This window comes from Tamandua tetradactyla, chromosome 14 (assembly GCF_023851605.1).
Source record: "Tamandua tetradactyla isolate mTamTet1 chromosome 14, mTamTet1.pri, whole genome shotgun sequence".
Classification (NCBI taxonomy): Eukaryota; Metazoa; Chordata; class Mammalia; order Pilosa; family Myrmecophagidae; genus Tamandua; species Tamandua tetradactyla.
This window is the reverse complement of record NC_135340.1, coordinates 47,669,932-47,686,006: the sequence shown is the minus strand read 5'-3', so window position 1 is coordinate 47,686,006 and position 16,075 is coordinate 47,669,932. Positions and strand designations below refer to the sequence as shown.

Genomic DNA, 16,075 nt, shown 5'->3' with positions numbered 1-16,075 from the left:
ATGCCAACTATTTCTTCATATTGTTTCCTTTAGTCCTTGACATTTGTTTTAATTTGCTTCTATTTATGCAAAAGTAATAGGGTTTTATTTGGGAAGTAGGGAGAAGGATTACCTTTCACCACTACTTTTACATCTTACTATTTATTTTTACAGTTTTTATGCCATAAGTACATAAAGAAGGTCTGCTATGTGCAAAAAATTGTGATGGATTGTAGGTTGTGGCAGGAAGCAGGAAAGGATGTGCGTATAAATACAATCCTTCAAAAGAGATTGCAATTTACACGGGAAATCAAAATGTGCTTCAATAATAAAGGGAAGTCAGATGGAACAGCGTTGGCTATGGAAGGCATCTACAAATGGTCAGCCGTGATAAAATGAATTACCATTCTGGTAATATGAATCTACTTTTTAAAAGGCTGGGTCTTTTGAATAAGTAATGCATGCACACAGTACAGTGCCAGAGAATTAAATGTTATTCAGTGAAAAACCATTCTACCTCCCCTTCTCCCAGCCTTCTAGTTCCCATCCCTAGATGCATAACATGTATAACTGCCCAGAGAATGCTATGCATTTATGTACATCCTTGTAATTTAGTTCTTTTTGGTGTACTTTACTATTATCTATATATATAATATATATATATATATATTATGATAGATGTATCATTATATATATATATATATATATTATATATCATTCCTTTAAATCAGGGATGGGAAAACTAATCTACAGGTCAAATCTCATCTTGACTCATTTTTATAAATAAAGTTTTATTAGCACACAGACACGCTTATTCCTTTATCTATTGTCTGTGGTTGCTTTTGTGCTACAATGGCAGAGTCGAGTAATTGTGACAAAGACTGTATGGCCTGCAAAACCTAAAAAAGTTTACTATCTAGCCCTTTTTCCAATCCCTGCTTTAAATGACTGCCTAATAATCATGTATGCATATTCCATAATTTACTTTAATAGTCCCCTGTTAAAAGATATGGAGGTTATTTCTAAGCTTCTGTTATTACAAAGACTGCTGCCAAAGATAATGTGTCTTTCTCACTTATAAGAATATAGCTGTGTGAGCACCTAGGTTTGGGAATTTCTGGGCAAAAAATTTCATATGCTTTTTATGGATGTATTTTTAAATCTGGTTCCATCATTATTGATGTTAAAGAAGGCTGAAGGCAGAAGACAGACCAACAAGAATCAGTTGAGAACTTTGTGCTACTGGAAGATGAATAAATACTATCTCAAAGGAGAATGAATGGTGATTGCTGAGAGCCATATCCCTAGGGTGGAACAATGGGAAGCCGATTCATGGAAAGTACTTATCTCCATTCAAAATAAACCTACTGATGTATCAGGATTGTGGAAATCAAATGCAAGAGCGTACACTCTTGTTAAAGTCACTCTTTGACCTAATTGCAGACTGCTCCTCACCTCTCTCCCTGCTCTCATTCCCCAAAGAGCTACAGCAGAGCCTTGGAGGCAAACATGTGTGACTGTCAGAGTTGCTGCTTTCAGGGACAGCTGTGGAGATCCCTGGGGTTGCTAGAAGATTTGACTTTGCAGGGACAGGCTTTTGACTTTGCTAGCCCAAACGAGCCTTTGAGATGTGACCCTAGGTTTCCCTGGCCCTTGGAAGCCAATTTGAGCTCATCCTTAGGAGAAGAAATTTGGAATCAACAATGTTGGGAAAAAAAAAAGAGTCACTCCTGGGAGACTCACAACAGTCTAGATCATCTTTATAAAGAGTGAGAGGTGAAACCAAGAATTGGGAACAATTCAGACCTCTACTAACTCTGCTCTATGTGCAGGCACTATACTAGGAGTGAGGATACAAGGATGAATAAGAGAAACTGGCTGCCTGCCAAAGGGCTCACCACCTAGTGTAGGGAATCACACTGTCCTGCAGTTCTCAAGGTGTGTGCACTTTTAAAGTTTTTTAGGAAAACACAGCAATATTTGACATCTGTTGGACACTGTGCAAATACTAACTCAAGGTAGTTCACAGCTTCAAAGTTAGCTCTCACTACATTCCTTTAGATAATGCCATATCTTTGCAAGAGCTAGGTTTTTGGTAGTTGTGCTAAAGAGGCAATGTGGGTATTTCAAAATGGAATAAGAATGTTGTTTTTTCCTTCAATTTATATGTATTTTTTTCAAACAGCTACTGTGCTGTTAGAACAGAAATAAGTGCCAAGTTGTTTGGACCTAATTACTTAACAGATGCAACTGTTGGGTATTTCTTTTGGTCTTTGTGCACTGTGCAAAAAACAATTGCTCAGCGACCCAGGGCAAGCAACATGAACCAAAAGAATTGGGAACTTCTGATATGGACACAACGCAACTTACACAACACTGCAACCTTGGGAAAGTTAACACTCTGGGTTCAGCCTGTTTCTTCAACTATGAAATATGGATAATAAGAGTAAGTACTTTGGGGCTTGTTGTCAAGATTAAATGAGATAATGTGAGTAAAGGGCTTGGTATACAGTCAATGCATAATTAACACTGGCTATTAAAAATCCACAGAATATAGATATCCTCAGAGAGGTAGTGTTTAGTCCTAACTACCCTAACTACCTCAGCTTCAAATTCATTTTTTAAAATATTTTTATTGATAAACAACATACAAACACAAGCATTCTTAATGTATAAACATTCCATACATGTTGTATAATCAGTGACTCACAATATCACCACATTGTTGTGTATTCATCACCATATTCATTTCTTAGAACATTTGCATCACTACAGAAAAAGAAATAAAAAGAAAAACTCATACATACCATACTTCTTACCCCTCCCTCTCATTAACTGCTAGTATTTGCATCTACTCAATTTATTTTAAATCAAATTCATTTTTAAGACCTCATCTTCTCAAACCAAGTGCTGTTGCCATGGTGCCTGCTGTAATATTTGGTGTCAACTGAGTCTTCTGAAATCAGGAAATTAATGAGTCAACCAAGGTTCATCATAGTACCATTGAATGATTTCAGGGCCAGTCTTCTGTAGGGTGTTCCTTTTTAAATTAATTCACACAGATTGCTTATTCTGTTTGTTAAAAAAATGAGTTTTAGCAAATCTAGTGATATTTTAAGAAGTATATTTAAGGTAAGTTGCATCACAATTATCCTCTGGTGTATCTGAAGCATTCCTATGTTTCTTAAAAGCTCATATAGCTTGGCTATAGTATGGTTTTAGGGTGGTTTGTGTTTTCTTAAAATTACCTTTGGATGCAAGGTCCTCTCTCTCCAAAAGATAAATTCATACTAAGATGCATGACTCCTCATTTTTTTAGAAACATCTTTATTGTGAGATATAATACATCTACAAAAAGCAATAAATTTTGAAGTACATTTTAACAAGTATAGAACAGACTACAGAGTTGGGTATGGATTACAGTTCCAAAATTTCAGATTTTTCCTGCTAGCTGCTCTAAGACACTGGGGACTAAAAAAGAAATATCAAGATAATGATTCAGCAGTCATACTGATTAATTAAATCCTAACTTCTCTGTTATAGCACCTCCTTCTTCTTTGATCCTTCTCTCAATCTTTAGGGTATTTGGGCTATGCCCATTCTAACTTTTTCATGTTGGAAAGGGGAGTCAGTAATATGGGATGGAGGTGGAACTGGTTGATGTTCTTGGAGAGACTGGCATCTCTGGGTTTCAGGATTTATCTGGCCTAGGAACCAGCTGAAGGCTATAGCTTTCTGAAAAGTAAACTTAATGCATGAAACTTTTATAGAATCTCAGATAAAGCCCTAGATGTTCTTTAGGGTTAACAGGAATGATGTTGGTTGTGATTTAGAAAACCATGGCAACAGTAAGATGCATGACTTCTCTTTTTTTTTTTTTTTTAATTGAAAAACAAAAGCTTTATTTTGGATACAAACCTAATTCCAAAGCATTCATGAAGATGCCTATGTTTCAATCATTAACCAGAACCTTCCTGCCTTTCAGCAAAGCTGCTAGCTTTTCTGCCAATTCCAGATGGGTTTTAAGAACTCATTAGACTTGTTAATTTAGGGGAAGACATAGTAGATTTAGATAAAGATGAAGGAAAAAACCCACACTCTAATTGTCTATAATAGTGGTTCTTAAGGGGAGAGGATATCACCCCCAGGGTCCATTTGGAAATGTCTGGAGACATTTTCCTTCGTCACAACTGGGGTGGGAGAGTGTTACTAGTATCTAGTGGATAGAGGTGAGGGATGGCGCGAAACATCTCACAACAAATAAACATCTGATCCAGAATGTCAGTAGTGCTAACTAAAGTTGGCCTAGATATGAGACCAGATTTCTTCATTGAATCACAGCTTTTGATTCTTCTTCTTCCTAATACTTCTTCGGCTGACATAAGGAGTTCTTTTAAATGACTAGCCTCTGAGATTAGAAATAACCAATAGCTGAAGAAAAAAGCCATGCTTTTCTTCAAATTAGTGGTTTCTGTTTCCAGGCAAGAATCACCTGGGAAACTTTCAAACTGCGTCAGTGTCTGCTCAACCCTTGAACCAATTAAATCAGAATCTCTAGGGTTGGGATGTGATCACAGTATACTTTAAAATTTACCCAAATGACTGTAGTGTCCGGCTGAGTTGAGGACCACTGATCTAAAGAAATAGAAGGGTTATTTCCTGTACTAACCACATACCCAACGAGAGAACTCAGTTGTGGGAGGGGTGGTAGTGATGCCTCTATCAATACAGAATCATTTTCCCCACCTCCCAAGGTCATTTTGACTATTTGAGTCAAGGACTATTTGAGACTTTTCACTCATTTGACTTGATCATCCAGGATATTTTCCTTTTTGTGACTAAATCATGCACGCCCAAAATTTTATGTATCTGCACATTTTCAAGGGTTTTCTTAATCTTTTTCACAAAATTACAAGGACAAGAGAATTATATAGTCTTGCTCCAATTCCCCATGATTGATTTTCACCTTTATTTGAGTCTGAAGAGGACAGGAATGCTTATGTTGTAGATTTCATGCCCAATTGAACCTGAATGCCTCTCAGCATTCTGAAAGGCCAAAGGAAGGTTTTCCTACATTCTCTCTGTCCCTTTCAACCCTACTCCCAATCCACCCAGAAAATACTGGTCAAGCAGATGGTTTTTGGTGTGATGCCCGGGAGGTTAACAGATGTGAATTCTGATGGAACAACTAGAGGACAGAGCTTTTCCATTGCAATACTCTAATGAACCATATGGTCTGTCCCCCAACAAACAGCTGGTGCTTCATACGGCTAACATTTTAAATATTCCAAGCCATGGTCAAAAGACTTCCCAAACTAAGGGAAGACTGGAAGAAGCCAGTAAGAAAGAACTGATTTTGATAACATAGGAAATGAACTTTTTTAGCAGATAATTTACTCCTTATTTCCTGGAGAGTTAGGTATAAACATGATAAGACTGGGCTTTCAAGAAAGGGAAGATTCAGCACTCAACATTGCAGAGATGGAGACATTTATTGCTACCTGAAAGTCTTGCCCAGTGCCTCCTTGGAGGACCCCACATATTTAGGAAAACAGGTCTCTCTTTCCCTTGATGACCTGCTATGAATTAAAACAGCATTTTTTAAAATATGGAGTCCAGGTCCACAAATATCATCTTCAGGGACTAAGAGTTGTATTTTAAAATATATATATATTTTAAATATTGTGCTGTCATTTCATTCTAAACAGTACAGTTAACACTACTGTGACCATCTGAATAACTACCCTATAATTAAGTTGCCACTTGCTATCAGTGTCTGAAGTTGTACTTGGGTTTATATTTAAACCCCTTGAAGGGTAAATGCAGTTACAGAGTCCTGTCCAGAAGGTTTTGTAATAGACTGATTACTGAGAAAGATGGGAGAACTTGGTCATCATATGTCACATAGCACAGTGGTCTTATAATATTCACTCTGTGAATGGATATGATGCCTGCATCCCAATTATGTACAAACCACTTTGAGACAACAAGTGGAGTTGCAGATAGAAAAGCATTCTTTCATTCCTGATTCAATAAAAAATGTTTTGCTATTGATACTAACACTATTTTAAAAAATCTACTTATGAAAACAGGCATTCTCTGCTTTAATGTTTTTAATTTCTTGAAATATAGAAATATACTAAATTTAGAATTGAGCCAGAGGTTACTTCTTTCTAGCATTAAACACTAAATCAGCTATGTTGCTTCTGGAAATCATTATCATACGTAATTGGTATTTTAAATTTGAATCTCATCAGTCAAATATTTTTATACTTGTACAAATTGTATACATTTTTTCTGTTTTCTGTTTACCAAAGAATCATAAGCATATTTATGTTTATACTTAGTTGACATTGAAAAGTTTAAGTTAATGTTCGAATTCTGTGAATACTTTTTTTCCCTTTAATAAGGATTAACACATTGGTAATTGGAGAAATACAAGAGTAAAAGATTGCCTGTGAAACTAGGCAGTTTGAAACCTCAGATTTAAACCGGATCTGTGCCTGGAGTTGGGCTGAGCCAACTTAGACTTATATTTTCCACTCTGCTGAGAGGACGGAAAGACAAATTATACCAAACTTCCCCTGCCTCGATCAGAAGACAAAAGCCATCATTTCAAAATTTTACAAAAAGATAAATAAAGGCCCAGGGATTCAGGACTAGCTAGTTATGGAGATGGAAGCCGGCTTCCCCATTCTACATCTAGTTAGTGTCTTAGCTTATGTCCAACACTGAGAATGGTTTCAGTGCAGGGGTGACGTTACTATACAAATAACGAAATCGTTCAAAGGAATTTGCAGTCATCTTAGTTATGCAGTTCCATACTTAGAACCAAACATTATTTTCAGAGGAAACACATGAACTGTAGAGATCTCTATAATGATTATTAAAAATGTTAAAAAAAAAATACAGTGGGTTAATACCTTTACCATATAGTGAACATCTGTATCTGTCCAGGCATCTGTTCTTGTATAGCTTATAAATTAAGGAGTTTTACATTTTTTAACAGCAAAAGAATAATGTTTGATGATATATGAAAATTATGTGGAATTCAAATTTCAGTGTCCACAAATAAAGTTCTGTTGAAACACACACCACATGCACATACACAGGCCATCATTTCCTTCCCATTATTTCTAGGGACACCTGGAGGGAGGGGGAGAGATGTCTTTTCTCTATGTGCTGAATACTCATTCAGTAATAAAGAGGAGGAAGAAAAGAAATCTAAAAATAACTTTAAGAACAGGAGAACATAAACCTTAATTTTAATATGACATGATTTCAAGAGGAATGTCCGTAATCCCTTTATCTGAGATCTGTAACCTCTGTTTTACTGCATGATCTCAGCTCCCTAAAAAATCCTTCTAACCAAATACTTTGGAGGGTTCTCAGGCTCAAAGACACTCTTGAAGATATCTGATCAGGTATCATGTGCTGTTTGCAGCTTCTTTCTCTTCTCCCGGGTAGCTCCGTAGCAACCAGTCCTCCAGACATGGTTACCACTTTTGCTGGACACTGTCCTTGATGTCCTGGGCCATTGAGATTTCAAAGCAGTAAAGTGAAGAGGATGCCCCCCCGCCCCCCCCCCCCCCACCCCGTAACAGCCTATTAACAGGATACCAAAGTATAGTGGCTTTGTGCTTTGGTGACTTAAAGAATTTCTGTTTACAGGGGAGTGGGGAACCTTTCAGTTTTAACCGACAACTCTCTTTCTCTAGGGTCAAAAAATAAAATTAATAGGTCAAAGACAGAAAAATCTTTAGCTCCAGGGCTATCACGCTAACTTCAAGGCAAAAAGTTTGAGACAATTTATATTACTCCAACAAAGTTTGAAAGAGGCCGTTTCCTACAGTCTTGCTGGCATCTTTTTTTTTTTTGTCATTTAACTTTATTTTGTCATTTTAGTTATTTTACTGCCAGTTTTATCCATTCACATTTACTAGAAAGTTACTAGGAAGGTCAAAGTTGACAGCAAGGCAAATGATTCTTGTCAAAAAAAGTGTCATTTGGACGTGGCAGAATACAACAACAATTGTCCTGTGGATGTTCATCAGTTTTGCCAGTCCAACACCTATTAAGCCAATTAACTTGAGTATTCCTGATGGCTTCTGTATTTGTCTGACCTTTGGAGTCTCCCTTGAACTACTTGTAACATCTAACTTGCTTCCTTATTCATTAATATGTTAAGTAAAATTTTTGACACGTTCAATGTTTTTCAACTTTTTTATTGTATAGTATAACATATATACAAAGCAAAGAAATAAAAAAGCAATAGTTTTCAAAGTGCTCTTCAACAAGCAGTTACAGGACAGAGTCCAGAATCTGTCATGGGCTACCATGTGATCCTTTTATATGTTTCCTTCTAGCTGCCCTGGAATATAGGAGGCTAGAAGGCTTAAATATTTTTTTATCGTCACAATCGACTTTTTTTTCTTTCTTGTGAAAAATAATATATATACAAAAAAGCTATAAATTTCAAAACACAGAACCACCATTAATTGTTGACCCTATTTCAGAGTTTGACGTGGGTTACAATTTCACAATTTTAGGTTTTTAATTCTAGCTGCTCTAAAATACCGGAGACTAAAAAAGATATCAATTTAATGATTCAGCATTCATATTCATTTGCTAAATCCTATCTTCTCTGTATAACTCCATCGTCACATTTGATCTTTCCATCCCTCTCTTTAGGGTTGTTTGGGCTATGGCAATTCTGAATTTTTCATATTGGAAGGGTCTGTCACTAATATGGGGTGTGGAGATGGAACTATCTGATGTTCTGGAGAGGCTGGGCCCTCTAGGTTTCAGGGTTTATCTGGACCAGGGACCCATCTGGAGGTTGTAGGTTTCTGGAAAGTTATTCTGGTGCATGGAACCCTTGTGGAATCTTATGACACCTTCATTTTATATTTATGTCAGAATCATGATTTTACCTTTTAAAAAAATATCCTTTCACATAGCTTTCCTTTGATCATTCTAATAAAGACTGAACTGAATTATTTTTGTTCTCCTCAGAGGAGACAGAAGAAAGGCAGGCGGAGGCAAAGGAGACAAGAAGAGAGTCGTTTGGCCATGGCTGAATTTTCCAGACTTAAAGTGCTGTGTGAGAAATGCCCCAAGGAACACGCTAAGTGGGGTAGGGAGGTGGCAGCTGCAGCTTCTGGGAGGAAAGCTTCGGGACTAAGGGAACACCAGAAGGGTAAGAGAGAGGGAGGTGCAAGGTGCAGAGTGGAGGCAGTGAGGGGAAGAGCAGTTTACAAATGCCATGGGGAGAGAGAAGTTGGAACTTTCGGAAAACCAAATAGAGTATTGAGAGTCCAGTTATTTCAGACAATCCTATTTTTCTCTAAAATTCTGGATGCAATCAAGTGATTCACCAGTACATTTACTTAGAATATAGTGAAACATTAGTTCCCACCATTTCCACCAGAAGTTCTGTATGTTCTCCGAGCTCTCACAGGCTCCTTACTTGTATTTTTGTTATAAAACTTACGTCCGATGTTGAAACTGTGAGTTTCTGTTTCTCCACCACTAGACTGTGAGCCCTCAAAAACAGGGCCCATATTACAATCTTCCTTGTACCTCTGCTATATAGTAAGTGTTCAAGAAACATTTGTTAAACAAAGGATCCAATAGATGAATAAATTAAAGGAAAAAGCTATTTTAAGGCAAAAGATAATTTGGAGTTTTTTTCCTGGAGGATATAGATATAGCTAACTAAAACTATGGGCTCATCCTTTAATTCAAGGTTGTGGCAGTACCTGGGCACCAGAATGCCATTGAGATTCACCTGGCCGTAGCTGAGGTCATGTGCATCAGGACTTAGCAAGGGTTTTAGAGAGAAGATGTTCACTGCCCTGGGAAACCCATGACCTCCTATTCCTGAGATTAGCCTACTGTTTAATGCTAGCAAGGGAGATGCTGACTGATGTGAAATCTTTGTTCCCATACTCACATTTGTTGTTAAAAAAATAAGTCTTTCGACTTATGAAATGTTTTCTTCTTGGGAGGTACTTGCTTGTTGTATAACAGTTTACCCTAAACCAGGGAGTGGCACTCATTTCCTGTACAAGGCCAGATAGTAAATATATCAGGCTTTGGGTGCTGCATAACCTCTGTCACAACTACTCAACTTAGCCTTTGCGGTGTGAAAGCAGATGCAGATAATGTGTAAAGGAATGAACATGGCTGTGTTCCAGTAAAAATTTTATTTCTGAACACTGAAATTTGAATTTCACATTGTCCTAAAATATTATTCTTCTTTTGCTTTTTTTCCCCCAACCATTTAAAAATGCAAAAATCCTTAAAACAGGTAGTAGGCCAGATTTGGCCCATGAGCTCTAATTTGCTAACCCTACCCTAACCCAATACTTTCCTCCTTCACCTTATCTTTTTCTCTCCACATCCATTCCTTTTGGTCAGATCAAATTGTGATATTCAAATATGAATATTTCTAGGAAGCAATGCATTTTCTCACCACTCATTTACAGTTTAGTGCGATTGAATATTTATTAGGACCTTTCCTCGGAGGCTGGGGAGAAAATGAAGATTCAGGACACCATAAAGGAAATAAGAGAAGCCAAATTCAACTCAACAAATCTTTGCCTGGGAACACTCCTGCCTGCAACCTGCAAAATAGAGATTGCTTTGGTTGTTGTTGAAGTCAAGTGGATTTTTTAGTGAAAAAAAATGAGCTATGAGGGGCACTGTTTCTTTTATCAAAATAAATTCTCTTATTTGAGATAAATTGGGGAAGCCAAGGGTTTTGTCCTGGGCCACACATATCTATGTGTGCTACTTACTCACTTCAAAATCAGTGCATGCCTGGGGAGGGGTGTGTGTGGTCTGAGTTTAGGTATGAAGAAAAGAGGACCTACAACCAATATGGTCTGGTGTTGTACCAATCTGAACAGAATTAGAAAATGGATTATCGCAGATTTGTTTTCCTTTAGGAATTAGGGCTGGCACTGGCTTAGCTCCAATGCTATTGAAGTAGTAACTCAATAACATTTCTATCTTAATGGCTGCATCCCATTTAGCCATGGTGACTTTGGAGTGACTTCCAGAGCAATCTCATCAGAATGAGCTGGCAGATAAATGCTAACTTTCATATCAGAACTATAGGCAATTGAATAGGCATTGCATTCTCAATGCTAAAAATAAAGCCTGACTGTGTGAGGTGGGCTCACAAATGTTGGTGGAACTTTTAAATGGATCTCCTTTGGTCAACTAGTTGCAAAAGCATGCAAAACTACATGGGAAATTCAAAAAACGGTAGAAATGCTGCCACTCTCGCTGGCCCTGTGAGATGCTTGAGAGATCTCTTAGTTCATTATTAAATCTGATTTGAAGTCTTCTCCCCTTTCTCCTTAGCCATTTGGTAAATTCCCTAAATTTAATAGTGCAAAATTGAGCATGTGCGCTGAGGGTGGCTCCCATAACATTGCCCTCTCCTAGCTTGAGAAGTCATTTATTGCGTGAGATAGTATATGCAATGATGCTTTATAACTTTACAAATATTGGTTCTTGTTTTATACTCTCTGTATGCCTAATAACCCAAACAGGAATACATCCTACGCAGCTGAGTGGAAGCTGGAGAATGGACAGCTGAGTTAGCTATGCAGAAAATAATTGCCTTCTGATCATTTTCTTCCCTCTTGCCCCCATCAATAGATGCATCAAAAGGGTATATGCATGGAAGTAAGAGACATTTGATTTACAGAAATGTGTATTTCTTGAAAGGTAAGGACTGAAGATATTTTTTCTGTTGTAATTCCATTTGTTACCAGTTTCTCATTTTTACCTACCACTTCTTTGCCACACCAATTCTATAAAGATCATCTCTCCTTCCATACATCAAACACACATTGAAAATCTCCAACAAACTATCATGCAAATAAGCACTACATACACACAGAATCAGAATCAGTCTTGCAAATAGACAGTGACATAGTTACCATATTTTGTAGCATAGGAGTGCCAGCCAGATTTCACTACTGCAAAATATCCCTCCACTAACTTGGGACATAGACCCAAAATTCCACTATTAAGGAGTCATTAATTCAAACCACAGAATTGTCAAAACGAATATTCCTTCTAAAGGTGAGATTTTACTACCACCAGATATTAACACCTTCATGTGAAATTGGTATTATCATATCCTTTCTAAAGTAGGCAGTCAGGGCTGTTTTGAGGCCAGTGGAATGGGGGGTAGGGGGATGAGTTGGGACACTCTTAGATGGGTGATAGGATGAATAAAAGAAGGAAGAAAAATACAAGGATCCCAATATCGCCCTTTACAGTTCTATCTTGGACTATCCTGCATATCCGCACACTCTTAACTATTTATTGGGTACCATATAAAAATGACGATTCTTGGTTGTGAGAAACACATCAAGCCAAGCAGATTCAAATAAAAGCAGAGTTAATTGAAGGAATATTGGATTGCTCACAGAATCATCAAGAAAGGTAGAGAATAGGGTCAGAAACAGGAAAGAGAAAGGAAGAATAGTATGCATTCAAGACCACAGGAAAAGTCATACTATAAAACCAGCTCAGAAGGATACTGCTGTTCCCTCTGCTGAAGCCTGGGAACCATTGCTTAATGTACCTCTCACTGTCTTCTGCTGCCCTGGAAACTATCCCTAGTGAATTCTCTATTGTGCTGTCCCTTCATCTTCCATTAAATGTGCCCTGAGGCATGTTCATCTGACATGTCAAGGCCAGGTTACATGACTATCCCATAGCTGGGGATGTAAAACCATGATGTTTCCTGCTTGGGAGGTGTGATCTTTCTTGCATTTAGACTCATTAAGTGGATAATTCTCCCAATTACACAATGGGAGTGATATGATAGACAGTCTCTCAGATGGCTGATGCTCCTTCCTCACCTATGTGAAACACTGTGTGCTTCATTACAAGGATAAGACACAATCATGGTCTTCAAGGAATTGACAATCTGATGGGAGAGACAGACATGAAGATGAATAATTAAACTTTGATGTTAATTATAACAGTGGTTTATACAGATATTTTTGAAGGAGCCATTGGATACTACTGGAAGGAGTGACTGACTCTCTGGGAATAAGGAAATTCCTGAGGAAATACCATTTGAAATGAGTCTTGAAAGATCAGTGGGATTTTGCTCAGTGGGATTTTGCTTTTTAGAGAATGGAGGAAAAGGCATTCTTTGTGAGCAAGGCAAAGGGGAAAGGAAGATTGTAGAAAGGTATGATGTCATAGAAAAAGAAAACCACTGAATTATTGGTTAGAAACAGTTAACACTAATTCTGGACAACTTCAAGAAAAGAATTCATGAGATGGATAGCCGGTAACTGCAGAACCAAGAGTGGAAAGCTGGCAGGAGTTAAGGGAAGCCAAAAGGCTAGAACCCAAGTCAAGGCCACACTCTAGGGATAGCCTGTCAGGACTTCATGTCACTGGACATGGATTTTCACCAACCCCCCAAACCCTACTCTCCTCCTCACTATGTGCTGCTGCCACATCCACCAGCAGAATGGATCATCAGTGGCTTCTACTTCTTCCTAAGCCCTGGGCCAGAGTACTCAAGTGGTTAAGCCAGACCAGGTGTCCAAGATCTCACTGCTGGGAACATGGAACAGCTGCATCCTTGGACTCCCACCCAAACTCACATACACCTGGAAACCCCATTGCCCCCACCACAAAACAAAACAAAACAAAACAAAAAACAGGAAGGGGTCCATAGCTGAGCAGGAAAAAAAAAAAAAGGCATTCCCTACAAAGGAGGTGGCTTACTCTGGGATATTGAGTAATTGCACTTAGATCCCAGGGTTATGAAGAAATGTGGTGGGAGAGTTGGAAAGGTAAGGGGCCAAAGTTTATAAGACTTCTATGACCTTTAATTTGTATAACCATTAATTTGGACTTTCTCTTGTAGGCAGTAAGAGTCAGCAGAGGTTGTAACTGCCAATGATTGCATGTTGTTTTTATTCCTCAGAAGGACAAAGATATTGGAAATGTGAACAGTGAACAGGAGTGGAGAGAGATTGGTAGCTGAAGAGTTAGAGTCACACTTGTTGCAATATTACAAATGAGGTAAGGAGAGCTTGGGCTTAGGCAGTGGTTGCACTGGCGAAGAGAAGAGATTGAATTCACAGATATTTCTTTAATTAAAATCAATGGGATTTGATCACCAACTAGAGGATGCATAGATTCTATCAACTTCACTTTCCTGTTTAGTGATGTTGGTTTGGAAAATGTTGTGGAGGGCTGGGGAAGCAGCAAGAGATCAAGGAGCCATGTCTCCAGGAATAGGCAGAAATATCAGTTGTGGCTTAAGGCAGAGTGGGGCTTCTTTGCATTTCTCTCATCAAGAATAGGAACAGTCTTGACTGCTGCCGCCAATGCCTAGAAGAATGACCCATTGATAGCTTGGCACTTCCCTGGTTTACTATTGAGAACTCCATACTTGCTTGTCAGTCAATTCATTTTACACAACCTTTAATTTTCACCAGTTTCAATCTATCATCCAGCTTCCCATCAGAACAGGAGCGAAACTCGTGCGTCAGATGGGTCTAGAGAAGTTCCAGAAATGGAGACTCTAGGACCTCAGGGCCAGCTATTTCCTCTTATCATTCATTCTTTCATTTTAAATGTTAAATTCCTACTGCTGGCAGTCTCCAGGGGCATATCAGAAGCAATGCAAGACACAAGCATCACCTTAAAAGAAATTACAGTTGAATAAAAGAGGCAAGCTATGAAGGCAACAAATGTTCATTAACTGTATGTTGCGCTGCCAGCAAATTAGAGAATAGTACAATGCTCCAAATGCTATTGCATGATTGCACTGTATGTCTAAATGCTAAAGAAGTGCAAAATGAAAGAAAGCGATCTTGGGTAGGATAAATCAGAGAAGGTTGCTTGAAGAACTGACTCTTAAATTGTGCTTTGGAAAAAAAAAACGCAAGATATAGATTCCTTGGTAGGGAATAAAAGGAGAAATATTCCTAGTTGGGTGAACTTCAGAAGCAAAGGCCCAGATGGAGGCAACCAGGTGGTGGGCAAGGATAATTCAGTGACTGGCTTCATTCAAAGGAGGTGGTTGCACAGTAGGTAGAGATGAGGTTGGGGGGTATGTTTTGCTTACCTGATGAAGAACTTTGAGTGTCAGGCTAAGGCATTTCTGATGTAGTGCCATTAAGAGTTCCTACATGGGTGAATAGGAGGTCAACATGCTATTCAAAGGATATTATCTAAGGAATGGATTTGCAGCATGGCTCAGGACAAAGAGAACTCAAGATCTGTCCCCTGAAGGGATGTTGTAGTAATTTGGGTGCCAGTGGCTAGAAGCCTAGAAATGAGTAATGGATGTGCATGAAGAGAGAAAAGTCAAATCTATAAAGTGTGTTGAAGGAAGATTGTGTATTCCTAATAGGATTAGAGTTTGGAGGCACAATAAAAAAGAAAAAATCCCAAGGCCAGGAGCCCAGCCACCATAAAAAATGGCAGCACCTCTGACAGTAATGGAGGAAAAACAAGAAATGTGAATCTGGATTGAAGGAAAGACTGGGGAGGTCAGATTTTGGAATGCCTTAGATGAAAATCCTAAGCATCTCTTCTCTATGATCTGGATATATCACCGATGGAAACCATAGGTGGTTCTGTTCTAACTGTGGAGAGAGAGGGAGTTTGTGGAGAAAGGAGTGCTACATTATTTTCATGCTTACCCATTTGAAGATGAAACCCTAAAATATTCAGACTATGTGCCTTGATCTGTACACTAGGCCATAATTTCACATTAGTTTCTTGCATTTGTGACTCACCTTACATGTTTCAAAAAGATTTATTCACTGTTATTTTCTGTGACTTTATAATAACTCTGAAATAAACAGGGCAGGCATCTCCAAGAACAGTTTCTGTTGGATATTGAGATACAGGGAGGTGAAGTGACTGATCCAAAATTACCTAGCTAAGAACACCAGTCTGCTTTCCTCATGGGATATAATACCAATCATTATCTTACCACCACATTTACCAAGAGCTTAGCATGGGCTGGCTGCTATGCTCAGCCCTATATACATTGCCTCACTTAATCCTCTCACAAACCTGAAAGGTA

General features: G+C 38.3%; 1 long non-coding RNA gene across 1 annotated transcript in view; it reads left to right on the top strand.

Moving 5' to 3' along the window:
- The window catches only part of LOC143655093 (uncharacterized), a 74,830-nt gene extending 64,096 nt beyond the window's left edge, over positions 1 to 10,734 (top strand). Inside the window, exons 2-3 of the long non-coding RNA XR_013162040.1 lie at positions 8,995 to 9,178; positions 10,495 to 10,734. This is a non-coding gene — a long non-coding RNA (uncharacterized LOC143655093). The remainder of the gene's footprint in view (positions 1 to 8,994; positions 9,179 to 10,494) is intronic.
- The last annotated feature ends 5,341 nt before the right edge of the window (positions 10,735 to 16,075 follow it).